This window comes from Columba livia, chromosome 2, assembly GCF_036013475.1.
Source record: "Columba livia isolate bColLiv1 breed racing homer chromosome 2, bColLiv1.pat.W.v2, whole genome shotgun sequence".
Classification (NCBI taxonomy): Eukaryota; Metazoa; Chordata; class Aves; order Columbiformes; family Columbidae; genus Columba; species Columba livia.
The window spans coordinates 17,546-42,827 of record NC_088603.1 but is presented as its reverse complement, the minus strand read 5'-3'; the positions used below and the strand labels follow the sequence as shown (position 1 = coordinate 42,827).

The 25,282-nt window shown below is 54.3% G+C and overlaps 1 long non-coding RNA gene across 1 annotated transcript; it reads left to right on the top strand.

The window, feature by feature from the left end:
- The first annotated feature begins 23,369 nt into the window (after window positions 1-23,369).
- On the top strand, window positions 23,370-24,251 carry LOC135578831 (uncharacterized). The gene is made up of 3 exons (XR_010470962.1): window positions 23,370-23,777; window positions 23,851-23,902; window positions 24,150-24,251. It is a non-coding gene; the product is annotated as an uncharacterized LOC135578831 (long non-coding RNA).
- Window positions 24,252-25,282: the final 1,031 nt, after the last annotated feature.

Genomic DNA, 25,282 nt, shown 5'->3' with positions numbered 1-25,282 from the left:
CCCGGTCTCTCGCTTCATCTTTTCCTTCTCGCTTTGCAGGCGCTTTGTGGGCCCTCTGGACCGGGAGGAGCATTTGCGGTGAGCCGGGCTAGGGGCGAGGAGGAGCGTGGGGCCGGGGACTCATTCCCGGCGCCACGGTTTTTTTTCCTTCTCGCCGTCGTAGGCGTCAGCAGCGCTGAGGGTTTGTGACCGCGCCAGCGGCAGGACACGCCGACCGGACCGCCCTGGAGCTCAGCAGGAGGTGGGTGTCGCGGACGGACTCGGCGTTTGCCCCGCGGCGCCGTGTGCCGGCGTGGCTTAGCGAGCGCGTGCTTTCTCGTGCTCCTGCAGGCGCTGAAGAGGAACCCGGCGACGCGGGAAGACGGCCGTTGGCGCACGTGGCGTTTTCCTCTGCCGAAGATGGGTTCGGTCCCTCGGCCCTCTGAAAGCTAAGTGGAGGCGCGAGGGCTGGGAAGGGGCCGGGAATGGCAGGGCCGGGGGGTTTAGCTCTGCTAAGGGCAAGGGCCGTCCAGGAACCGCGCCCTTGGCGCGGGTCAAGGGCCCGGGGACCTTTACCGTGCGATGCCAGCGTGTGCCGGGCAGGGCAGCTCCAGCCTGCGTCTGCGTTGTGGTGTAGTTCGGGAAGCCTGCCTTGCGCCTGTCAGCCGATCCTGGGGTCTCGTTGCGTTCGAGGGGCACGGAAGGCCTCTCGGGTGCCACCCCGGGATCTGGAACGCCGGTGCCGATCGGCGTAGCGCCGATCGGGCGCTGGTTTTCTGGTGTCGGCAGCCGAAAGCGTGGCGGGTTCTTGCCTTTCGGCCGTTTCTGGTCAGGGCTGATTGTGGCGTTGTCCTGGGCTGTGCCGGCAGCTCTAGCCATCCAGTCTCAGGGACTGGAACTTCAAGATGCTGGGAAGAAGTTCTTAGGTTTTTCATCAGCTTCTCGTTTGGTTGCGACGTCTCTGCTCGGTTGTGGCGCTGCCGCCGTCTCGTCAGGAGCCGTGACGTCGGGCTCCTTTTCCGTTTGAGGATGCAGGAGAGGCTCCTCTCCTCCCCGTAGATTATTGGGATCGATGCCCTTCTGGTCTCGGAGCGTCGTGTTCGTCGTGGAGCATTTTTGGCGCTGTGGCCGTCGCGTGGTCTATAAGGTTCTGCGGAGCGTCTGTCGGCCCGGGTGCGCGTTTGGCTCGGAGCTGCTCTGCCCGGACGCGTAGAGGCAGGGGAGGGTGGACGGAGCTCTGGCGGTCCCCGGTTAACCTGCTGACGCGTTGAATTGCGTGGGCAGAGGCGGCGCGGTCATCTGGGATGGAGTAGCCGTGGGCAGGGGAGCGGAGGGTCCCCGCGCAGGCGTTTGAGAGCCTCCACGAGAGCTTGGGACGTTATTGCGCCACAGAAAGCAGACCTGTGGGCTGGTCAGGCTGTTGATGGGCTGCTGGGTGACTTGCAGAATCACCTGATTTCAGGAGCAGAGGGACAACTTGGCCCGGAAGAGCGACGGAGGAGGCGAGCTGTGCGCCGTAAGCAGGTGGGTCGGTGGGTGGTGCCAGAGGGGAGCTGTGCCGTGTGGCTCTAGCTAAGCTCGGTCGTTTCTCTGTTTCCTAGGTGCGAAGCGAAGAGGAAAGCGGGCTGTCGGCAGCTCAGCTCCTCGGGCCAGGTGAGCACGGAGTGCTGGGCCGAAGCGGCAGCTCGTTTCAGGTCCCGTGTTGCTGGCGCGGGTCCGAGCGTCCTTTGGTGGTGTTTTACAGGCGGCAGCTGAGCGTCTCGGCGGTCCGCGGCGTGGCAGTCCAAAGCAAGGGCGGCCGGGTGGGCGAGCGGCCCAGGTAAGGGAGGGCGAGCTGGGACCGTCTGCGGGCAGGCTGTGTTTTCGGGCGGCGTCCGAGCGCGTGCCTCTGGATTTGCGGGTGCCGCAGACGAGCCGGCAGGGGCGAAGCCGCACGCCGGCCGGCAGCCGAGAAGGTGAGGCGGCGGTGGGCGTTGCGGAGCCCGGTATTGCCCGGTCTCTCGCTTCATCTTTTCCTTCTCGCTTTGCAGGCGCTTTGTGGGCCCTCTGGACCGGGAGGAGCATTTGCGGTGAGCCGGGCTAGGGGCGAGGAGGAGCGTGGGGCCGGGGACTCGTTCCCGGCGCCACGGTTTTTTTTGCTTCTCGCCGTCGTAGGCGTCACCAGCGCTGAGGGTTTGTGACCGCGCCAGCGGCAGGACACGCCGACCGGACCGCCCTGGAGCTCAGCAGGAGGTGGGTGTCGCGGACGGACTCGGCGTTTGCCCCGCGGCGCCGTGTGCCGGCGTGGCTTAGCGAGCGCGTGCTTTCTCGTGCTCCTGCAGGCGCTGAAGAGGAACCCGGCGACGCGGGAAGACGGCCGTTGGCGCACGTGGCGTTTTCCTCTGCCGAAGATGGGTTCGGTCCCTCGGCCCTCTGAAAGCTAAGTGGAGGCGCGAGGGCTGGGAAGGGGCCGGGAATGGCAGGGCCGGGGGGTTTAGCTCTGCTAAGGGCAAGGGCCGTCCAGGAACCGCGCCCTTGGCGCGGGTCAAGGGCCCGGGGACCTTTACCGTGCGATGCCAGCGTGTGCCGGGCAGGGCAGCTCCAGCCTGCGTCTGCGTTGTGGTGTAGTTCGGGAAGCCTGCCTTGCGCCTGTCAGCCGATCCTGGGGTCTCGTTGCGTTCGAGGGGCACGGAAGGCCTCTCGGGTGCCACCCCGGGATCTGGAACGCCGGTGCCGATCGGCGTAGCGCCGATCGGGCGCTGGTTTTCTGGTGTCGGCAGCCGAAAGCGTGGCGCGTTCTTGCCTTTCGGCCGTTTCTGGTCAGGGCTGATTGTGGCGTTGTCCTGGGCTGTGCCGGCAGCTCTAGCCATCCAGTCTCAGGGACTGGAACTTCAAGATGCTGGGAAGAAGTTCTTAGGTTTTTCATCAGCTTCTCGTTTGGTTGCGCCGTCTCTGCTCGGTTGTGGCGCTGCCGCCGTCTCGTCAGGAGCCGTGACGTCGGGCTCCTTTTCCGTTTGAGGATGCAGGAGAGGCTCCTCTCCTCCCCGTAGATTATTGGGATCGATGCCCTTTTGGTCTCGGAGCGTCGTGTTCGTCGTGGAGCGTTTTTGGCGCTGTGGCCGTCGCGTGGTCTATAAGGTTCTGCGGAGCGTCTGTCGGCCCGGGTGCGCGTTTGGCTCGGAGCTGCTCTGCCCGGACGCGTAGAGGCAGGGGAGGGTGGACGGAGCTCTGGCGGTCCCCGGTTAACCTGCTGACGCGTTGAATTGCGTGGGCAGAGGCGGCGCGGTCATCTGGGATGGAGTAGCCGTGGGCAGGGGAGCGGAGGGTCCCCGCGCAGGCGTTTGAGAGCCTCCACGAGAGCTTGGGACGTTATTGCGCCACAGAAAGCAGACCTGTGGGCTGGTCAGGCTGTTGATGGGCTGCTGGGTGACTTGCAGAATCACCTGATTTCAGGAGCAGAGGGACAACTTGGCCCGGAAGAGCGACGGAGGAGGCGAGCTGTGCGCCGTAAGCAGGTGGGTCGGTGGGTGGTGCCAGAGGGGAGCTGTGCCGTGTGGCTCTAGCTAAGCTCGGTCGTTTCTCTGTTTCCTAAGTGCGAAGCGAAGAGGAAAGCGGGCTGTCGGCAGCTCAGCTCCTCGGGCCAGGTGAGCACGGAGTGCTGGGCCGAAGCGGCAGCTCGTTTCAGGTCCCGTGTTGCTGGCGCGGGTCCGAGCGTCCTTTGGTGGTGTTTTACAGGCGGCAGCTGAGCGTCTCGGCGGTCCGCGGCGTGGCAGTCCAAAGCAAGGGCGGCCGGGTGGGCGAGCGGCCCAGGTAAGGGAGGGCGAGCTGGGACCGTCTGCGGGCAGCCTGTGTTTTCGGGCGGCGTCCGAGCGCGTGCCTCTGGATTTGCGGGTGCCGCAGACGAGCCGGCAGGGGCGAAGCCGCACGCCGGCCGGCAGCCGAGAAGGTGAGGCGGCGGTGGGCGTTGCGGAGCCCGGTATTGCCCGGTCTCTCGCTTCATCTTTTCCTTCTCGCTTTGCAGGCGCTTTGTGGGCCCTCTGGACCGGGAGGAGCATTTGCGGTGAGCCGGGCTAGGGGCGAGGAGGAGCGTGGGGCCGGGGACTCGTTCCCGGCGCCACGGTTTTTTTTGCTTCTCGCCGTCGTAGGCGTCACCAGCGCTGAGGGTTTGTGACCGCGCCAGCGGCAGGACACGCCGACCGGACCGCCCTGGAGCTCAGCAGGAGGTGGGTGTCGCGGACGGACTCGGCGTTTGCCCCGCGGCGCCGTGTGCCGGCGTGGCTTAGCGAGCGCGTGCTTTCTCGTGCTCCTGCAGGCGCTGAAGAGGAACCCGGCGACGCGGGAAGACGGCCGTTGGCGCACGTGGCGTTTTCCTCTGCCGAAGATGGGTTCGGTCCCTCGGCCCTCTGAAAGCTAAGTGGAGGCGCGAGGGCTGGGAAGGGGCCGGGAATGGCAGGGCCGGGGGGTTTAGCTCTGCTAAGGGCAAGGGCCGTCCAGGAACCGCGCCCTTGGCGCGGGTCAAGGGCCCGGGGACCTTTACCGTGCGATGCCAGCGTGTGCCGGGCAGGGCAGCTCCAGCCTGCGTCTGCGTTGTGGTGTAGTTCGGGAAGCCTGCCTTGCGCCTGTCAGCCGATCCTGGGGTCTCGTTGCGTTCGAGGGGCACGGAAGGCCTCTCGGGTGCCACCCCGGGATCTGGAACGCCGGTGCCGATCGGCGTAGCGCCGATCGGGCGCTGGTTTTCTGGTGTCGGCAGCCGAAAGCGTGGCGGGTTCTTGCCTTTCGGCTGTTTCTGGTCAGGGCTGATTGTGGCGTTGTCCTGGGCTGTGCCAGCAGCTCTAGCCATCCAGTCTCAGGGACTGGAACTTCAAGATGCTGGGAAGAAGTTCTTAGGTTTTTCATCAGCTTCTCGTTTGGTTGCGACGTCTCTGCTCGGTTGTGGCGCTGCCGCCGTCTCGTCAGGAGCCGTGACGTCGGGCTCCTTTTCCGTTTGAGGATGCAGGAGAGGCTCCTCTCCTCCCCGTAGATTATTGGGATCGATGCCCTTCTGGTCTCGGAGCGTCGTGTTCGTCGTGGAGCGTTTTTGGCGCTGTGGCCGTCGCGTGGTCTATAAGGTTCTGCGGAGCGTCTGTCGGCCCGGGTGCGCGTTTGGCTCGGAGCTGCTCTGCCCGGACGCGTAGAGGCAGGGGAGGGTGGACGGAGCTCTGGCGGTTCCCGGTTAACCTGCTGACGCGTTGAATTGCGTGGGCAGAGGCGGCGCGGTCATCTGGGATGGAGTAGCCGTGGGCAGGGGAGCGGAGGGTCCCCGCGCAGGCGTTTGAGAGCCTCCACGAGAGCTTGGGACGTTATTGCGCCACAGAAAGCAGACCTGTGGGCTGGTCAGGCTGTTGATGGGCTGCTGGGTGACTTGCAGAATCACCTGATTTCAGGAGCAGAGGGACAACTTGGCCCGGAAGAGCGACGGAGGAGGCGAGCTGTGCGCCGTAAGCAGGTGGGTCGGTGGGTGGTGCCAGAGGGGAGCTGTGCCGTGTGGCTCTAGCTAAGCTCGGTCGTTTCTCTGTTTCCTAGGTGCGAAGCGAAGAGGAAAGCGGGCTGTCGGCAGCTCAGCTCCTCGGGCCAGGTGAGCACGGAGTGCTGGGCCGAAGCGGCAGCTCGTTTCAGGTCCCGTGTTGCTGGCGCGGGTCCGAGCGTCCTTTGGTGGTGTTTTACAGGCGGCAGCTGAGCGTCTCGGCGGTCCGCGGCGTGGCAGTCCAAAGCAAGGGCGGCCGGGTGGGCGAGCGGCCCAGGTAAGGGCGGGCGAGCTGGGACCGTCTGTGGGCAGGCTGTGTTTTCGGGCGGCGTCCGAGCGCGTGCCTCTGGATTTGCGGGTGCCGCAGACGAGCCGGCAGGGGCGAAGCCGCACGCCGGCCGGCAGCCGAGAAGGTGAGGCGGCGGTGGGCGTTGCGGAGCCCGGTATTGCCCGGTCTCTCGCTTCATCTTTTCCTTCTCGCTTTGCAGGCGCTTTGTGGGCCCTCTGGACCGGGAGGAGCATTTGCGGTGAGCCGGGCTAGGGGCGAGGAGGAGCGTGGGGCTGGGGACTCGTTCCCGGCGCCACGGTTTTTTTTGCTTCTCGCCGTCGTAGGCGTCACCAGCGCTGAGGGTTTGTGACCGCGCCAGCGGCAGGACACGCCGACCGGACCGCCCTGGAGCTCAGCAGGAGGTGGGTGTCGCGGACGGACTCGGCGTTCGCCCCGCGGCGCCGTGTGCCGGCGTGGCTTAGCGAGCGCGTGCTTTCTCGTGCTCCTGCAGGCGCTGAAGAGGAACCCGGCGACGCGGGAAGACGGCCGTTGGCGCACGTGGCGTTTTCCTCTGCCGAAGATGGGTTCGGTCCCTCGGCCCTCTGAAAGCTAAGTGGAGGCGCGAGGGCTGGGAAGGGGCCGGGAATGGCAGGGACGGGGGGTTTAGCTCTGCTAAGGGCAAGGGCCGTCCAGGAACCGCGCCCTTGGCGCGGGTCAAGGGCCCGGGGACCTTTACCGTGCGATGCCAGCGTGTGCCGGGCAGGGCAGCTCCAGCCTGCGTCTGCGTTGTGGTGTAGTTCGGGAAGCCTGCCTTGCGCCTGTCAGCCGATCCTGGGGTCTCGTTGCGTTCGAGGGGCACGGAAGGCCTCTCGGGTGCCACCCCGGGATCTGGAACGCCGGTGCCGATCGGCGTAGCCCCGATCGGGCGGTGGTTTTCTGGTATCGGCAGCCGAAAGCGTGGCGGGTTCTTGCCTTACGGCAGTTTTTGTTCAGGGCTGTTTTTGGCCTTGTCTTAGGCTGTGCTGTCAGCTGTGCTTTCCATCTATCCAATCTCAGGGACTAGCAGTTCTTCCCAACATCTTTAAGTTTTAGTGATTGCAGTATCTTTTCGTGTTGGTGTTGCCGTCTCTGTTTGTGTCGTGGTGCCATTTCTTAAGGGACCGTGGGGTTTGTTTCCTTTTTATTCTGGGGTTGCAGTAGAGCCTCCTTGCCTTTCCACTGCCTCCCTGCAGGTTGTTTTGATCGATGTTGTGTCTGGTCGTGGAGTCGTTCTTGTTCTTGAACATTTTTGGTGTTGTTTCAGTCATGTGTTCAATCTTGTTTTGTGGAGGCTTTTTGTGCAGATGTGCATGTTGGGTGGGAGCTGTTGTGCCCAGAGTTGTAGAGTCAGGGATGGGTGGATTGAGCTCTAGGTGTCCACCGTTAATTTGTTGACCTATTAAATTGCGTGGGCTGTGTTTGTACCGTCGTTTGGCATGGAGTTGCCATTGGTAGGAGGGTGTACATTCTCTGTAGTGGTGTTTTATAGTTCATACTCAAGACTGTTTTGAATAATGTTTTCTGTTGTGTGCTGTTTTTTCAGAGTATTCTTATAATATTTTTTTTTTTAGGTGACCACGTTGTTAATATGACTGTAAATTGTATCTACAGCTGCATAAATCAAATACCTGTCTGAGGTCAGTACAAAGGATTGTCTGAGAATCAAGAAGACCCCAGACTCAGCTATTGCTATTGGAGTGTATTGTCGCTTTTCCATGTGACAGATGGGACCTGAGACACCAATGTGATGTTTACCAAGTTCACTTTATTGTTGGACTTTAGACAAAGCTGCCGTCTCCACGTGCCTTGCAACAATGTGATTGGTTGTATCACATGCTATACAATAATGTGATAGGCTGCATGCACTGTCCTCGCGCTGTGCACACTTGTGTCCGGTGCTTGCTCATTCATTGTTACCTTCTTATGGGGCTCCTTTTGTTTCTTTTGTCTCTGGCTTAACCTCTCCGCCAGGCTGGTGACAACCCCATCTGCCCGGGAGGGGGGACTCTGCCTCGCTATCTCTCCCTCGTTAATATTTCATTAGATAAAAAAATACCCTGTGTTTCACACTGTCTTCAAAGTATGATACAGATTAAGAACATTAAGGCTAATATAATTACAATTAACAAGAACAGTTCCGTTTTCAATATTCCTTTTAACCAAAGAGGGTATCCAACTCAGAAAAGTCAACATCCTCTGTTATTTTCATGTTTTGAAAATCTTCTATCTTATGAAGATTGTGTTTGTATGTGTTGTTTGAAATTAAAATATGACTGTGACGATGGCTAATAACACAAAATCAATTGCTGCTCTCTTTTACAAAGTGGTGTGACAATCTTGAAGCACTGGTTCCCATGCTTAGCAGAACTAAGACCTTGTTATGCGTTAAACGTCTGGTTTTTGTTACATTGGGAGGAAGAGATAGTTGCCATCTCATCTTATCTTTCCCAAAGTTTTATGGCCATGAAGGCAGACACCTTGGAAGATAAGGACTATTAACAGTGTTGCCGTGAAAGGTTACATGGCCTAATTTGGATGATCGAGATGAACCATCTGTCGAACCGCCAGCTACCAGAAGAGAACACGAACAACAGCTACTCCTGATGGGCAAGACATTTCGCTTCTGGTCATTATGGTGAACTTTCTCCTAGTTTGAAGACCCCATAACCATTTCTAGAAGAGTCTTCCTAATTAGCAGGAAGAGCGAGCAGAGGGAGGAGACCAACCGCCTTCTAATATCTTGTATGTAAATGATGAGCCTTATAAAACAACGTCACGTATGATACAGGTCAGCAGCATATAAATATGCAACGCGTCCCCCACTCTGGTGGTCGTCACAGGATCGACGTACCTGTGGAGTGGTCATATCTTACTCTTAGTCTCTCTGTCTGCCTGTCTTTTTCTGATATCTTAGTTTTCATTTTCTCTCTCTCTCTTCCTTTTCTTTACAATGGTTTTTATATGTTTAAATTCTGCTGCTAAAGTCTTGTTAAGTTTTGCATTACAGTTACTAATTGTTGCCAATCCACTGCTTTTAGAAGGGTTTTTGCTGTCCATGTATTGATAAGTTTTGTGGTATTATAACATACTTTTGCCAAGTCACCGATTGCTGTAATTTGTATACCACCACATGCTTCTAGTAAATTCATAATTGTACCCCCGTTGCGATCGTCTGTCATTCACTTTGCATCGCCGCGCAGAATTACCGGGAGTTAACTCACAGCCAATCTCATCCGTCGAGTCGGGGCACGTGTCACGTATAGAGTTCATTTGTTCCTCATCCCATCTGTTGGGACGGGACAAGTGGTATTCTCAACATTGGCTACATGCATCTCTAAAAGCGATTACACCTTTGAGGTTAAGGGTTGTCATAATTGTATTAGGTTTCTTATTTGTTCGCTATGGAAGGTCTCACCCTCTTTTTTCAGATCCACAAATTTTTATGGTTACCTGTAGAAACCCAAGCATATATTCGTCCCCAGGTTATTAATGACGTAGGACCTTCCCATTGTTGCGTTGTCAGATTAAACATATTAACTTAAATACATTTTTGGGAAAGTCTTTTACATTTTTTATTTGGTGCATAAGAACAGGTTCCATTTTAGTCTCAATTTTAGGATTCAGCCAGTTCAGCACATGCAGTCCCTTTATCAAAACCTCTTCTGGACTGAGAGCAATTCCTTCTTGTTTTTTCAAAACATACCAAAGATTTTTTAGGGTGCCTTGTGCACGCTCAATAATTGCCCGGACAGTAGAACTAAAAGGTACTCCAAATAGGTGTCGTACATTCCACCAATGAGGAAGGTTGCAAGTGTGTCAGAACGATATGGGAGACCATTATCTGTTTTGATCTGAGTCCGAACACCCGAGACAGCAGAAGCTTGTAATAAATCACGCTTTAGCTTTTTTCGTTTGCTGGTGACTCCCACAGCAGTCCTGAACAGGTATCTACGATCGCACTAATGTACTTTTGTCGGCCAGACGGTGCAAAATCAGTAATATCAGTTTGCCATAACTGGCCTGGCTGCAAGCCCCGTGGATTTACTCCTTTTTCTCGCCAAGGCATTATGCGGGCAGAATCGGGAAAAGCTGCAACATCAGACGGAGCTTGTTCCTCGGTCAGCGCAAACTGTTTTTGGAGCCATGCTGAGGTTAGACGGAAGTACTTGTGAGCTTGTCTGGCTTGTTCAAAAGGAGATACTTCTGTCACTGCCTCAAGTTTGTATATAATGTTGTTTCCCTCTACTAGACCACCTCGTAGGTTAGAGTGGCTTTTTATATGCATTATCAATACTGGCACTGTCCTGCAATCTAACGTGTTCCACAAATCTAAAATGGTTCAAAAAACAAGGCATTGGAAACTCGCCGCAAAAGCGCTATACGTAGTCTTTGTATAACTCTCACAACATAAAGAGAATCTGCTACTGGACTAATTGAGCAGTTATGCCATTTTTGTAATTCTGCTAAGCGTATCGAGGACAGTTTCTTTTAAGCTGTCCCATCTCTACGCAAGTAAAACCCGCTAGGCCGTCAGAAGCAGGGCTTCGGCCTTTCGTTGCCGGCTAAAAACGCTGCAGCCAAAGCTTCAGCGTTGGCTCGAGTATGTATTTTTGCCTTTTTTACCTTGCGTTGCATAATCGGTACCCATGTACAAGCTTCCATCATCTCTGCTCGAGAAGCTATTTTTCCCAAGCCGGCTAATATCTGTCAGTATTGAGTGTTTGCACTAGTCGTGGTCAAATCTTTCCCCACAGCAGCTTTTGCCTCTGGTGTCAGGTTAGGAGAAGCATCTATAGCTTCTTTGAAACGGTCCTCAAAGTTATATATGGCTCCCCAGGATCCTGCTTTATTGTAGAACAGGGTGGAACAGGGTTACCTATATTTGTTAATTCTTTCACTGCAGTCACAGCAAGCCCTCGCCGCAAAATCCTCGGAGGAAGCGTCACCTCAGCGGCATCATCCCCATATCGCCACGACCCGGTAATCGGTCTGCGCTAGGTAATCGCAATGGATCATCTGCCGCTAAATGAACATTTTCTAATACTGCCAATTCCACCTTCCCCTGCCAGTTGTCCAAGAACAGCAAACACCCCATTGGGGGAAGCAATAACTCTATCAATACCTTAATATCTGTTGGAGTTAGTACTTGCCCCTTGAAAAATGAATCCATTAGCTGCATCACGTGCCTATTATCCATACCATATTGCACAACTGCAGTTTGCAATTGCTTAACCGTTTTTCAATCAAAGGGCTACCACTGCCTTTGTCCTCTGTTATTTACGTGCACTGACATTGCTGTAATACCGCCAGGTAACATAGTCCCTTCAACGGTCGCATACGTGACTACCCGTTGTGAGCATTGCCCTTCATTACGAGAGTCATCTAGAAGAGTATCTCTATCCTGATGCATCGGGGTAGCACCCAAATTTTCATTACTATCACTCGTACACAATTCCCTTGTCTTTCTCTGCAGATCAGTAAGTCGTCGCATATTTGTAAACAGATCTGCTGACCCAGTGTCCAGCCCTTTTTCATATTGTGTTCTCAAATATTCATCTGCTTCTCTTACAGAAGCACTGACCACATCCCATCCTCTGCACATTTTCTAGCCCATTTTTGTATTTGCTCCTTTTTAATACGGAGCTCCTCAGGAGCGAGGTCCAATTCCGCCCCTCCCGTTCCCGTTTTTTCCGTTTTTCACATTCCCTGCCAATTGCCTCTAACCATCCTTAATTGCACATGATGCCTTTTTATATGCTATTAACCACGAAGTTCTACCATTTCTGCCAACTAATGGTTTCCTAGCTTTTAAAACTTCCTCCATATGGCTATCCTGCCGTCTCAGTAAGTCATCAGGATGCGCACACGGCTCTCCTCCCGGAAGTCAGGGAGAATCTGCGTCGCTCCATCCCGGCGCTTCATCGGGTCCTCCGTCAAAGGCACGTCAGCTGGATTAACTCGTCCTGGCTCGTAGAAACTTGCCGGTTGTCGCCGTTTATCTTCGTAGGCAGGCAATGGCTTAAAGGGTGCAGCGCGTATAATTTGCTCTCTGCTCCAGAACTCCAAATGTGATACGGGACATACCAGGGGTATCGATTTTTTGGAGTTCTCAGAGCAGGGGCAGTTCGCGGCAGGCGGCTCCGAGGGGACGGCACACGTTTCCGGCTCCCCTCAGACATCCTCCATCGGCCGCCTGACCCTCCTCCCGCTAGGGTCCGGCGAGGTCGTGGGACTCGCAGCTCCCCCTCGTGACCGCTTCCCACAGTTCAGTCCCTACCTCCTCCTACGTACCTGGAGAAAAAAATCCGTCCGTCGATGGGACACACCCCTTTCACAGGGCCAATAGTAAAAGACGCCCCACCGCTTCTTTTTCTAAAAATCTTCCTGTTCGTGCAGCCAGCCGCAGAGTACTTTTCACTCTGACTTTTTCTTCCACAGATGCCGCGTTTTCGACGTCACCCAATTCCCTGTAGATCTTTTATTTTCTTTTATCAGTAGGTCACGGTTCTGAAGAATTTGAGAGAATGTGTCATATTAAGTTGTATGATCCTTTGGAATCTATTCATAGTAGTTTAGACAAACTGAAACAGCACGTTAATAAGATGGTCATTGTAGAATTAGGGTTTGGAAAAATGGTTTAAAAGCTTGGAAATAGGTGGGTAGCTGTTTGATCTTATTAATTACAATTGCATATAATGCTGTTATGCTGCAGCATAAAACATATGATTAATGACATAAGTACGGCTTATTTGAAAGATGAATCAGCGCGTTGTAAACAAGGCCCGGCCGGTTCAAAAACAAAAAGGGGACATTGAGTTCAAGAAAATTCCTCAAATCTCTCACAATGTGTGGATGGGTTTCTATTAGATGGAGATTTGTTACTGAAGTAGCTAGGCCCCCAGACGTTTCAAGGCCACCTCGGAAAGCTGGAAACACAACGGAAATCATCAGAGCTATCAACAGCGAGACTCGGGCTCGTGGACAGCTGTTGAACATAGACAATATTCAATCAGTTGACGGACGCTTGGAGCGTGGACGCGTGATCAAGACATAACTGCATATATAAGGAGGCCTATTTGTGTAATAAATGGCTTTGCTTGATTTCTTATGGGATTGTGTGGAGTCCATGATTTTTCACGCTGGCAGGGGCCTCACCCCTTGACCCCCATTCCATTAAAGTAATGGATTTTACTGCTGTCTCTGCTCTTGGAGGTACAGGGACGGGGTGCTGTTTGGGGTCACAGTCCTATCCCTGCTGTTGAAAGCGAGGGCTCAGGGGGGCTTGGGGCAGACTCTATAGGGGCTAGGGGACACCCAAAGGATGTCATGGGGACCCTGGTCTTCAGGAGCAAAGGATACAGTGGGGGACCTCATGACCTTTTGGCATTTAGTGATCTTTTGACCCCAGGTGACATTTTGACCTCTGGTGACATTTTGACACCTGGTGACCTTTGACACCGGTGACCTTTGACCTCCCGTGACATTTGACCCCTTGGTGACCTTTGACCTTCCGGTGACCTTTGACCTTCCGGTGACCTTTGACCCCTTGTTGACCTTTGACCTCCGGTGACCTTTGACCCCTTGGTGACCTTTGACCCTTTTTGACCTTTGACCTCCGGTGACCTTTGACCTTCCGGTGACCTTTGACCCCTTGGTGACCTTTGACCCCTTGTTGACCTTTGAACTCCGGTGACCTTTGACCCCTTGGTGACCTTTGACCCCTTGTTGACCTTTGACCTCCGGTGACCTTTGACCTTCCGGTGACCTTTGACCCCTTGGTGACCTTTGACACCTTGGTGACCTTTGACCCCTTGGTGACCTTTGACCCCTTTTTGACCTTTGACCCCTTGGTGACCTTTGACCCCTTGGTGACCTTTGACCCATTGGTGACCTTTGACCTTCCGGTGACCTTTGACCTTCCGGTGACCTTTGACCTCTGGTGACCTTTGACATCTGGTGACCTTTGACCCCTTGGTGACCTTTGACCTTCCGGTGACCTTTGACCCCTTGGTGACCTTTGACCTCCAGTGACCTTTGACTTCCGGTGACCTTTGACCCCTTGGTGACCTTTGACCCCTTGGTGACCTTTGACCTCTAGTGACCTTTGACCCCCTGGTGACCTTTGACCTCCGGTGACCTTTGACCCCTTGGCGACCTTTGACCTTCCGGTGACCTTTGACCCCTTGGTGACCTTTGACCTCCGGTGACCTTTGACCCCCTTGGTGACCTTTGACCTTCCGGTGACCTTTGACCCCTTGGTGACCTTTGACCCCTTGGTGACCTTTGACCTTCCGGTGACCTTTGACCCCTTGGTGACCTTTGACCCCTTGGTGACCTTTGACCCCTTGTTGACCTTTGACCCCTTGGTGACCTTTGACCCCTTGGTGACCTTTGACCTCTAGTGACCTTTGACCCCTTGGTGACCTTTGACCTCTGGTGACCTTTGACCCCTTGGCGACCTTTGACCTTCCGGTGACCTTTGACCCCTTGGTGACCTTTGACCTCCGGTGACCTTTGACCCCCTTGGTGACCTTTGACCTTCCGGTGACCTTTGACCCCTTGTTGACCTTTGACCTCCGGTGACCTTTGACCCCTTGGTGACCTTTGACCCCTTGGTGACCTTTGACCCCTTGGTGACCTTTGACCCCTTGGTGACCTTTGACCTTCCGGTGACCTTTGACCCCTTGGTGACCTTTGACCTCCGGTGACCTTTGACCCCTTGGTGACATTTGACCCCTTGGTGACCTTTGACCTCTGGTGACCTTCGACCCCTTGGTGACCTTTGACCCCTGGTGACCTTTGACCCCTTGGTGACCTTTGACCTTCCGGTGACCTTTGACCTCTGGTGACCTTTGACCCCTTGGTGACCTTTGACCCCTTGGCGACCTTTGACCTCCGGTGACCTTTGACCCCTTGGTGACCTTTGACCTCCGGTGACCTTTGACCCCCTTGGTGACCTTTGACCTTCCGGTGACCTTTGACCCCTTGGTGACCTTTGACCCCTTGGTGACCTTTGACCCCTTGGTGACCTTTGACCCCTTTTTGACCTTTGACACCTTGGTGACCTTTGACACCTTGGTGACCTTTGACCCCTTGGTGACCTTTGACCTTCCGGTGACCTTTGACCTTCCGGTGACCTTCGACCTCTGGTGACCTTTGACATCTGGTGACCTTTGACCCCTTGGTGACCTTTGACCTTCCGCTGACCTTTGACCCCTTGGTGACCTTTGACCTCCGGTGACCTTTGACTTCCGGTGACCTTTGACCCCTTGGTGACCTTTGACCCCTTGGTGACCTTTGACCTCTAGTGACCTTTGACCCCCGGTGACCTTTGACCTCCGGTGACCTTTGACCCCTTGGCGACCTTTGACCTTCCGGTGACCTTTGACCCCTTGGTGACCTTTGACCTCCGGTGACCTTTGACCCCCTTGGTGACCTTTGACCTTCCGGTGACCTTTGACCCCTTGGTGACCTTTGACCCCTTGTTGACCTTTGACCTTCCGGTGACCTTTGACCCCTTGGTGACCTTTGACCCCTTGGTGACCTTTGACCCCTTGTTGACCTTTGACCCCTTGGTGACCTTTGACCCCTTGGTGACCTTTGACCTTCCGGTGACCTTTGACCCCTTGGTGACCTTTGACCCCTTGGTGACGTTTGACCCCTTGGTGACCTTTGACCTCCGGTGACCTTTGACCCCTTGGTGACCTTTGACTTCCGGTGACCTTTGACCCCTTGGTGACCTTTGACCCCTTGGTGACCTTTGACCTCTAGTGACCTTTGACCCCCCGGTGACCTTTGACCTCCGGTGACCTTTGACCCCTTGGTGACCTTTGACCTTCCGGTGACCTTTGACCCCTTGGTGACCTTTGACCTTCCGGTGACCTTTGACTTCCGGTGACCTTTGACCCCTTGGTGACCTTTGACCCCTTGGTGACCTTTGACCTCTAGTGACCTTTGACCCCTTGGTGACCTTTGACCTCTGGTGACCTTTGACCCCTTGGCGACCTTTGACCTTCCGGTGACCTTTGACCCCTTGGTGACCTTTGACCTCCGGTGACCTTTGACCCCCTTGGTGACCTTTGACCTTCCGGTGACCTTTGACCCCTTGTTGACCTTTGACCTCCGGTGACCTTTGACCCCTTGGTGACCTTTGACCCCTTGGTGACCTCTGACCTCTGGTGACCTTTGACCCCTTGGTGACCTTTGACCTTCCGGTGACCTTTGACCCCTTGGTGACCTTTGACCTCCGGTGACCTTTGACCCCTTGGTGACATTTGACCCCTTGGTGACCTTTGACCTCTGGTGACCTTCGACCCCTTGGTGACCTTTGACCTCTGGTGACCTTTGACCCCTTGGTGACCTTTGACCTTCCGGTGACCTTTGACCTCTGGTGACCTTTGACCCCTTGGTGACCTTTGACCCCTTGGTGACCTTTGACCTCCGGTGACCTTTGACCCCTTGGTGACCTTTGACCTCCGGTGACCTTTGACCCCCTTGGTGACCTTTGACCTTCCGGTGACCTTTGACCCCTTGTTGACCTTTGACCTCCGGTGACCTTTGACCCCTTGGTGACCTTTGACCCCTTGGTGACCTCTGACCTCTGGTGACCTTTGACCCCTTGGTGACCTTTGACCTCTGGTGACCTTTTGACCCCTTGGTGACCTTTGACCTTCCGGTGACCTTTGACCCCTTGGTGACCTTTGACCTCCGGTGACCTTTGACCCCTTGGTGACCTTTGACCCCTTGGTGACCTTTGACCTCTGGTGACCTTTGACCTCTGGTGACCTTCGACCCCTTGGTGACCTTTGACCTCTGGTGACCTTTGACCCCTTGGTGACCTTTGACCTTCCGGTGACCTTTGACCCATTGGTGACCTTTGACCCCTTGGTGACCTTTGACCTCCGGTGACCTTTGACCCCTTGGTGACCTTTGACCTCTGGTGACATTTGACCCCTTGGCGACCTTTGACCTTCCGGTGACCTTTGACCCCTTGGTGACCTTTGACCCCTTGGTGACCTCTGACCTCTGGTGACCTTTGACCCCTTGGTGACCTTTGACCTTCCGGTGACCTTTGACCCCTTGGTGACCTTTGACCTCCGGTGACCTTTGACCCCTTGGTGACATTTGACCCCTTGGTGACCTTTGACCTCTGGTGACCTTCGACCCCTTGGTGACCTTTGACCCCTGGTGACCTTTGACCCCTTGGTGACCTTTGACCTTCCGGTGACCTTTGACCTCTGGTGACCTTTGACCCCTTGGTGACCTTTGACCCCTTGGCGACCTTTGACCTCCGGTGACCTTTGACCCCTTGGTGACCTTTGACCTCCGGTGACCTTTGACCCCCTTGGTGACCTTTGACCTTCCGGTGACCTTTGACCCCTTGGTGACCTTTGACCCCTTGGTGACCTTTGACCCCTTGGTGACCTTTGACCCCTTTTTGACCTTTGACCCCTTGGTGACCTTTGACCCCTTGGTGACCTTTGACCCCTTGGTGACCTTTGACCTTCCGGTGACCTTTGACCTCTGGTGACCTTTGACATCTGGTGACCTTTGACCCCTTGGTGACCTTTGACCTTCCGGTGACCTTTGACCCCTTGGTGACCTTTGACCTCCGGTGACCTTTGACTTCCGGTGACCTTTGACCCCTTGGTGACCTTTGACCCCTTGGTGACCTTTGACCTCTAGTGACCTTTGACCCCCCGGTGACCTTTGACCTCCGGTGACCTTTGACCCCTTGGCGACCTTTGACCTTCCGGTGACCTTTGACCCCTTGGTGACCTTTGACCTCCGGTGACCTTTGACCCCCTTGGTGACCTTTGACCTTCCGGTGACCTTTGACCCCTTGGTGACCTTTGACCCCTTGTTGACCTTTGACCTTCCGGTGACCTTTGACCCCTTGGTGACCTTTGACCCCTTGGTGACCTTTGACCCCTTGTTGACCTTTGACCCCTTGGTGACCTTTGACCCCTTGGTGACCTTTGACCTTCCGGTGACCTTTGACCCCTTGGTGACCTTTGACCCCTTGGTGACGTTTGACCCCTTGGTGACCTTTGACCTCCGGTGACCTTTGACCCCTTGGTGACCTTTGACTTCCGGTGACCTTTGACCCCTTGGTGACCTTTGACCCCTTGGTGACCTTTGACCTCTGGTGACCTTTGACCCCTTGGCGACCTTTGACCTTCCGGTGACCTTTGACCCCTTGGTGACCTTTGACCTCCGGTGACCTTTGACCCCCTTGGTGACCTTTGACCTTCCGGTGACCTTTGACCCCTTGTTGACCTTTGACCTCCGGTGACCTTTGACCCCTTGGTGACCTTTGACCCCTTGGTGACCTCTGACCTCTGGTGACCTTTGACCCCTTGGTGACCTTTGACCTTCCGGTGACCTTTGACCCCTTGGTGACCTTTGACCTCCGGTGACCTTTGACCCCTTGGTGACATTTGACCCCTTGGTGACCTTTGACCTCTGGTGACCTTCGACCCCTTGGTGACCTTTGACCTCTGGTGACCTTTGACCCCTTGGTGACCTTTGACCTTCCGGTGACCTTTGACCTCTGGTGACCTTTGACCCCTTGGTGACCTTTGACCCCTTGGTGACCTTTGACCTCCGGTGACCTTTGACCCCTTGGTGACCTTTGACCTCCGGTGACCTTTGACCCCCTTGGTGACCTTTGACCTTCCGGTGACCTTTGACCCCTTGTTGACCTTTGACCTCCGGTGACCTTTGACCCCTTGGTGACCTTTGACCCCTTGGTGACCTCTGACCTCTGGTGACCTTTGACCCCTTGGTGACCTTTGACCCCTTGGTGACCTTTGACCTCTGGTGACCTTTGACCTCCGGTGACCTTCGACCCCTTGGTGACCTTTGACCTCTGGTGACCTTTGACCCCTTGGTGACCTTCGACCTTCCGGTGACCTTTGACCCCTTGGTGACCTTTGACCCCTTGGTGACCTTTGACCTCCGGTGACCTTTGACCCCTTGGTGACCTTTGACCTCTGGTGACCTTTGACCCCTTGGTGACCTTTGACCCCTTGGTGACCTTTGACCTTACGGTGACCTTTGACCTTCCGGTGACCTTTGACCCCTTTGTGACCTTTGACCTACGGTGACCTTTGACCCCTTGGTGACCTTTGACCTCTGGTGACCTTTGACCCCTTGGTGACCTTTGACCTTCCGGTGACCTTTGACCCCTTGGTGACCTTTGACCTCCGGTGACCTTTGACCTCCGGTGACCTTTGACCCCTTGGTGACCTTTGACCTTCCGGTGACCTTTGACCCCTTGGTGACCTTTGACCTTCCGGTGACCTTTGACCCCTTGGTGACCTTTGACCCCTTGGTGACCTTTGACCTCCGGTGACCTTTGACCCCCTTGGTGACCTTTGACCCCTGATGACCTTTGACCCCTTGGTGACCTTTGACCCCTCGGTGACCTTTGACCCCTTGTTGACCTTTGACCTCCGGTGACCTTTGACCCCTTGGTGACCTTTGACCCCTTGTTGACCTTTGACCTTCCGGTGACCTTTGACCCCTTGGTGACCTTTGACCCCTTGTTGACCTTTGACCTCCGGTGACCTTTGACCCCTTGGTGACCTTTGACCCCTGGTGACCTTTGACCTTCCGGTGACCTTTGACCTCCGGTGACCTTTGACCCCTTGGTGACCTTTGACCTTCCGGTGACCTTTGACCCCTTGGTGACCTTTGCCCTTCCGGTGACCTTTCACCCCGGTGACCTTTGACCCCTGGTGACCTTTGATGCCCGGTGACCTTTGACCTCCTGTGACCTTTGACCTCTGTTGACCGCTAACCCCCTGACCTTTGACATCTGGTGACTTTTTACCCCGGTGACCTTTGAACTCTGGTGAGCTTTTGACTTCTGGTGACCTTTTGATCTCAGGTGTTCTTTTGACCTTGGGTGACGTTTTCACCTCTGGTGACATTTGATATTTGTGGTCATTTGATCCCATGACTTTCCACCTTTGACCCTGGACCTTTGACACTAGAGCTTTGACCACTGCATTTTGAGTTTGTTTCCCTGACCATCTACATGTGCCCTTTCAGCTATGATCCTTGACATATGTCTATTGATCTCAGACCCTTCCGTGCTGACCTCTGACACTTGAGACTGACCTCTGCCCGCTTTTATAGGGAATTTCAATACACAATTGTATTGGCAATATAATTATTTCTATCTACTTCCTAGGAAATCTAGGTTTAAATCTGTATTTAGTCATATTGCAAGTGCAATAGCAGTAATAAAGTCCTGGTGCTGTAATTTTCAGTGAGATTCCAGGTAATTTGATAAGGGTTGTGGGTGGGGTGTGGGGAGACCGATCCCTCTCTTTTCTTAGGCGATTGTGGGAAGGGCTGGGCGGGGGTCAGGGTATTTGAGCCCCAATCTTCAGATAGGGAGCTCATTCCGCTCCAGGACCGCTTCGGTGCCGGTTTTCTGTCGCTCCTTCGGCAGTCGGCAGGTTTTGAGCCGTTTAAGCTACGTGGGCAGCCGTCTTAGGAGAAGCGGAGGAGTCCCTTTGAGGTGAGAGCTTCGGGCGCAGGAAAGGTTCAGTAGTAGCTGTAGTAGAAAGTTGGTTTGTCATCATGTTTCTTATTTTTTATCTGCTCCCTAGAAATTCTAAGTTGGTCTCCATACTGAGTCTCATTGTAGATGTAAGAGCAGTAATAAAGTGCAGGTGCTGTCATTTCAAGTGAGACTCTAGGTAATTTGATAAGGTGGTGGGTGGGGCTGGGGTGATCGATCCCTCCCCTTTCCTAGGGGATTGTGGGAAGGGGTGGGCGGGGCTCAGGGTATTTGAGCCCCAGTCCCCTGGCAGGGAGCTCATTCGGCTCCAGGACCGCTTCGGTGTTGGTTCTCTGTCGCTCCTTCGGCAGCCGGCAGGTTTTGAGCCGTTTAAGCTACGTGGGCAGCCGTCTTAGGAGAAGCCGAGGAGTCTCTTTGAGGTGAGAGCTTTGGGCGCAGGAAAGGTTCAGTAGCAGCTGCAGTAGAAAGTTGGTTTGTCATCACGTTTCATTTGTTGATTCAGTTCCAGGTGCTTTGCATTTTCCAATAATTCTTGACCACGATGAAGATGGAGTGTCGTTGTATCTTATTTTTTATCTGCTCCCTAGAAATTCTAAGTTGGTCTCCATACTGAGTCTCATTGTTGATGCAAGAGCAGTAATAAAGTGCAGGTGCTGTCATTTCAAGTGAGACTCTAGGTAATTTGATAAGGTGGTGGGTGGGGCTGGGGTGATCGATCCCTCCCCTTTCCTAGGGGATTGTGGGAAGGGGTGGGCGAGGCTCAGGGTATTTGAGCCCCAGTCCCCTGGCAGGGAGCTCATTCGGCTCCAGGACCGCTTCGGTGTTGGTTCTCTGTCGCTCCTTCGGCAGCCGGCAGGTTTTGAGCCGTTTAAGCTACGTGGGCAGCCGTCTTAGGAGAAGCCGAGGAGTCTCTTTGAGGTGAGAGCTTCGGGCGCAGGAAAGGTTCAGTAGCAGCTGCAGTAGAAAGTTGGTTTGTCATCACGTTTCATTTGTTGATTCAGTTCCAGGTGCTTTGCATTTTCCAATAATTCTTGACCACGATGAAGATGGAGTGTCATTGTTGTATCTTATTTTTTATCTGCTCCCTAGAAATTCTAAGCTGGTCTCCATACTGAGTCTCATTGTAGATGCAAGAGCAGTAATAAAGTGCAGGTGCTGTCATTTCAAGTGAGACTCTAGGTAATTTGATAAGGTGGTGGGTGGGGCTGGGGTGATCGATCCCTCCCCTTTCCTAGGGGATTGTGGGAAGGGGTGGGCGAGGCTCAGGGTATTTGAGCCCCAGTCCCCTGGCAGGGAGCTCATTCGGCTCCAGGACCGCTTCGGTGATGGTTCTCTGTCGCTCCTTCGGCAGCCGGCAGGTTTTGAGCCGTTTAAGCTACGTGGGCAGCCGTCTTAGGAGAAGCCGAGGAGTCCCTTTGAGGTGAGAGCTTTGGGCGCAGGAAAGGTTCAGTAGTAGCTATAGTAGAAAGTTGGTTTGTCATTACGTTTCATTTGTTGATTCAGTTCCAGGTGCTTTGCATTTTCCAATAATTCTTGACCACGATGAAGATGGAGTGTCATTGTTGTATCTTATTTTTTATCTGCTCCCTAGAAATTCTAAGCTGGTCTCCATACTGAGTCTCATTGTAGATGCAAGAGCAGTAATAAAGTGCAGGTGCTGTCATTTCAAGTGAGACTCTAGGTAATTTGATAAGGTGGTGGGTGGGGCTGGGGTGATCGATCCCTCCCCTTTCCTAGGGGATTGTGGGAAGGGGTGGGCGAGGCTCAGGGTATTTGAGCCCCAGTCCCCTGGCAGGGAGCTCATTCGGCTCCAGGACCGCTTCGGTGATGGTTCTCTGTCGCTCCTTCGGCAGCCGGCAGGTTTTGAGCCGTTTAAGCTACGTGGGCAGCCGTCTTAGGAGAAGCCGAGGAGTCCCTTTGAGGTGAGATCTTCGGGCGTAGGAAAGGTTCAGTAGTAGCTATAGTAGAAAGTTGGTTTGTCATTATGTTTCATATGTTGATTCAGTTCCACGTGTTTTGCATTTTCCAATAATTCCTGACCACGATGAAGATGGAGTGTTGTTTTTTGGTTTGTATTGCTGTATTAATAGCTGTATTAATGTAATAGCTGTATTAATGTAATCTTTTCTCCTAGAAGAGTGTCTTGTCTCCAGAACCTTTGCAGTGGTCCCTGGTAGAACAATCAAATGTATCTCCTTGAACTCAGCCAAAGTGAGCAATGACTTGAAGTCTAGTACTGACAAATATTATTTGGGTGCTTAATTGTACGTATGTCTTTGCTTTCCTTATTGTAGGTGGTGACGGGGAAAGTGACAACTGCAGGAAGATCACCGTTAGCCCACGTCGTGTTTTCCTCTGTTGAAGATGGATTTGGTCCCTCAGCCCTCTAAAAGTTAAGTGGAGGCACGAGGGCTTGGAAGGGGCTGGGAATCGCAGGGAGGGTTTTAAGTTCTGAGACAGAAAAGGGCAGTCCCCTTTGGGCAGAGAAATGGGGTCAGACAACTTTATAGTGCGATGCCAGCGTGTGCCGGGCAGGGCCGCTCCAGCCCGTGTCTGTTGTCGTGTAGTTTGGGGAGCGTGCTTCGTGTCTGTCAGACGATCTCGGGTATCATTGCGTTCCAGGGGCAAGAAAGTCATTTCAAGCGTCATCCCGGGGTCTGGAAAGCCGGTGCCGATCGACGTAGCGCTAATCGGCTGCTGGTTTTCTTGTATCAGCAGTCGAAAGGGTACATGGTTCTTGTATCTTGAATGTTTTTTGTCAGTTGTGTTTTATGGTGTAGTTCTGGGCTGCAACAGCAGCTCTCATCTCTGCTTATCCAGTCTAAGGGACTGGCACTTCTTCCCAGCATCTTGAAGGTTTTAAGTTTTGCAGCAGCTTCTCGTATTTGTGCCGTCTCTGCATGTTTGCGCCAGGGCTGCCGTCTCGTAAGAGTCCGTGACGTTTGGCTCCTTTTTTTTCTGGGGTGGCATTTGAGGCTCCTCGCCTCACCACTGCCTCCCCGCAGGTTATTTTTATCGTTGCCGTCTCTGATTTGGAGTTATTTTTGTTGTGGAGCATTTTTGGTGTTATTGCTGTCGGGTCGTCTATAATGTTGTGTGGAGCATCTGTCTAAGCACGTGCGCATTTGGCTCGGAGCTGCTCTGCCCGGAGGTGTAGAGTTAGGAGCGGGTGGACCGAGCTTTAGGAGTCCACGATTGATCTGTGGACATGTTATCCTGCGTAGGCATAGGCTGTGCGGTCATCTGGGACGGAGTAGCTGTGGGCAGGGGAGCGGACAGTCCGTACCGCAGTGGTTTTTGGGACTCAATTAGACCTTATTGTGTGATTCCTGAATAGAAAGCAGACCTGTGGAATGGTCAAGCTGTTGATGAGCTCCTGGTTACCTTGTTGAATACCTTGATTTCAGATGCAGAGGGACAACTTGGCACGAAAGAGCGACGGAGGAGGCGAGCCGAGCGCCGTAAGCAAGCAGGTCGGTGCGTGGTGGGAGCAGGAAGCTGTGCCGTGTGGCTCCAGCTAAGTTTGGTCGTTTCCATGTTTTCTAGGTGCGAAGCAAAGTGGAAAGCTGGGTATCGGCAGCGCAGCTCCTCTGGCAAGGTGAGCACGGAGCCGTGGTAGGGGCGAGCAGGAGCGTGGGGCCAGGGATTCGTTCAAAGAGCTACGGATCTTTTTGTTTCTCCCCGTCTTAGGCGTCACAAGCGATGAGGGTTTGTGACCGCGCCCGCGGCACGGAACGCCGTGGAACTGAGCGGGAGGCGGGTGTCGCGGAAGGGGTCGGAGTCTACCCCCCGGCACCGTGTGCCGGTACGGCTTAACGAGCGTGTGTTTTCTTGTGTTCCTGTAGATGTTGAAGAGGAACCCAGCGATGCAGGAAGATCCCTGTTAGCGCGTGTGGCGTTTTCTTCGTCGAAGATGGGTTAGGTCCCTCGGCCCTCTGAAAGCTAAGTGGAGGCACGGGGGCTGGGAAGGGGCTGGGAATCGCAGGGTTGGGGTTAAGTTCTGATAAGGGCCGTCCAGAAACAGTTCCCCTTGGGTGGGTAAAGTGTCTGGGGACCTTTACAGTGTGATGCCAGGGTGTGGCGGGCAGGGCAGCTCCAGCCTCTGTCTGCATTGTGTAGTTTGGGAAGCCTGTCTCGCGACTGTCCGACGATCCTGGGGTCTCGTTGCGCTCCAGGCGCACAGCATGTATCTCGGGTGCCATCCCGGGATCTGGAATGCCAGTGCCAATTGGCTTGGTGTCAATTGGGTCCTGGATTCTTGTATCATCAGCCGAAAGTGTGGGTAGTGGTTTCATTTTTCATGTTTCTTGTCAGTTGTGATTTACGGTGTAGTTCTGGGCCGCATCATCAGCGGTTGTGCTCTGTATGCATCCAGTCTATGGGACTGGCACTTTAAGATGCCGGGAAGAAGTTCTTAGTTTTGCAGCAGCCTTGCGTGTTTGTGCCAGTGCCACCATTTCTTAAGGGGCCGTGATGTTGGGCTCTTATTTTTTTCTGGGGTTGCAGTAGAGACTCTTTGCCTCACTGCTGCCTCTCTGCAGGTTCTTTTGATTGATGTAGTCTCTGTTTTGGAGTAGTTCTTGTTATACAGCACTTTTGGTGCTGTTGATGTGTTGTCTATAATGTTTTGAGGTGCGTCTGTCTGTGCATGTGCACATTTGGCTCGGAGCTGCTGTGCCCGGAGGCGTGGAGTCAGGGGTGGGTGAATGGAGCTCTAGGGGTGCACGGTTAATCTGTTGACACGTTAAACTGCATTGGCAAAGGTTGAGCCGTCATCTGGGATGGAGTAGCTGTGGGCAGGGGAGCGGACTGTTCCTTCTCCAGTGTTTTGGAGACCTAATTAGAGCTTCTGGTGGGATTCCTAAACAGAAAGCAGACCTGTTGGATAGTCAAGATGTTCATGAGCATCTGGGTGACTTGCTGAATACCTTGATTTCAGATGCAGAGGGACAACTTGGCAAGAAACAGTGAGGAAAGA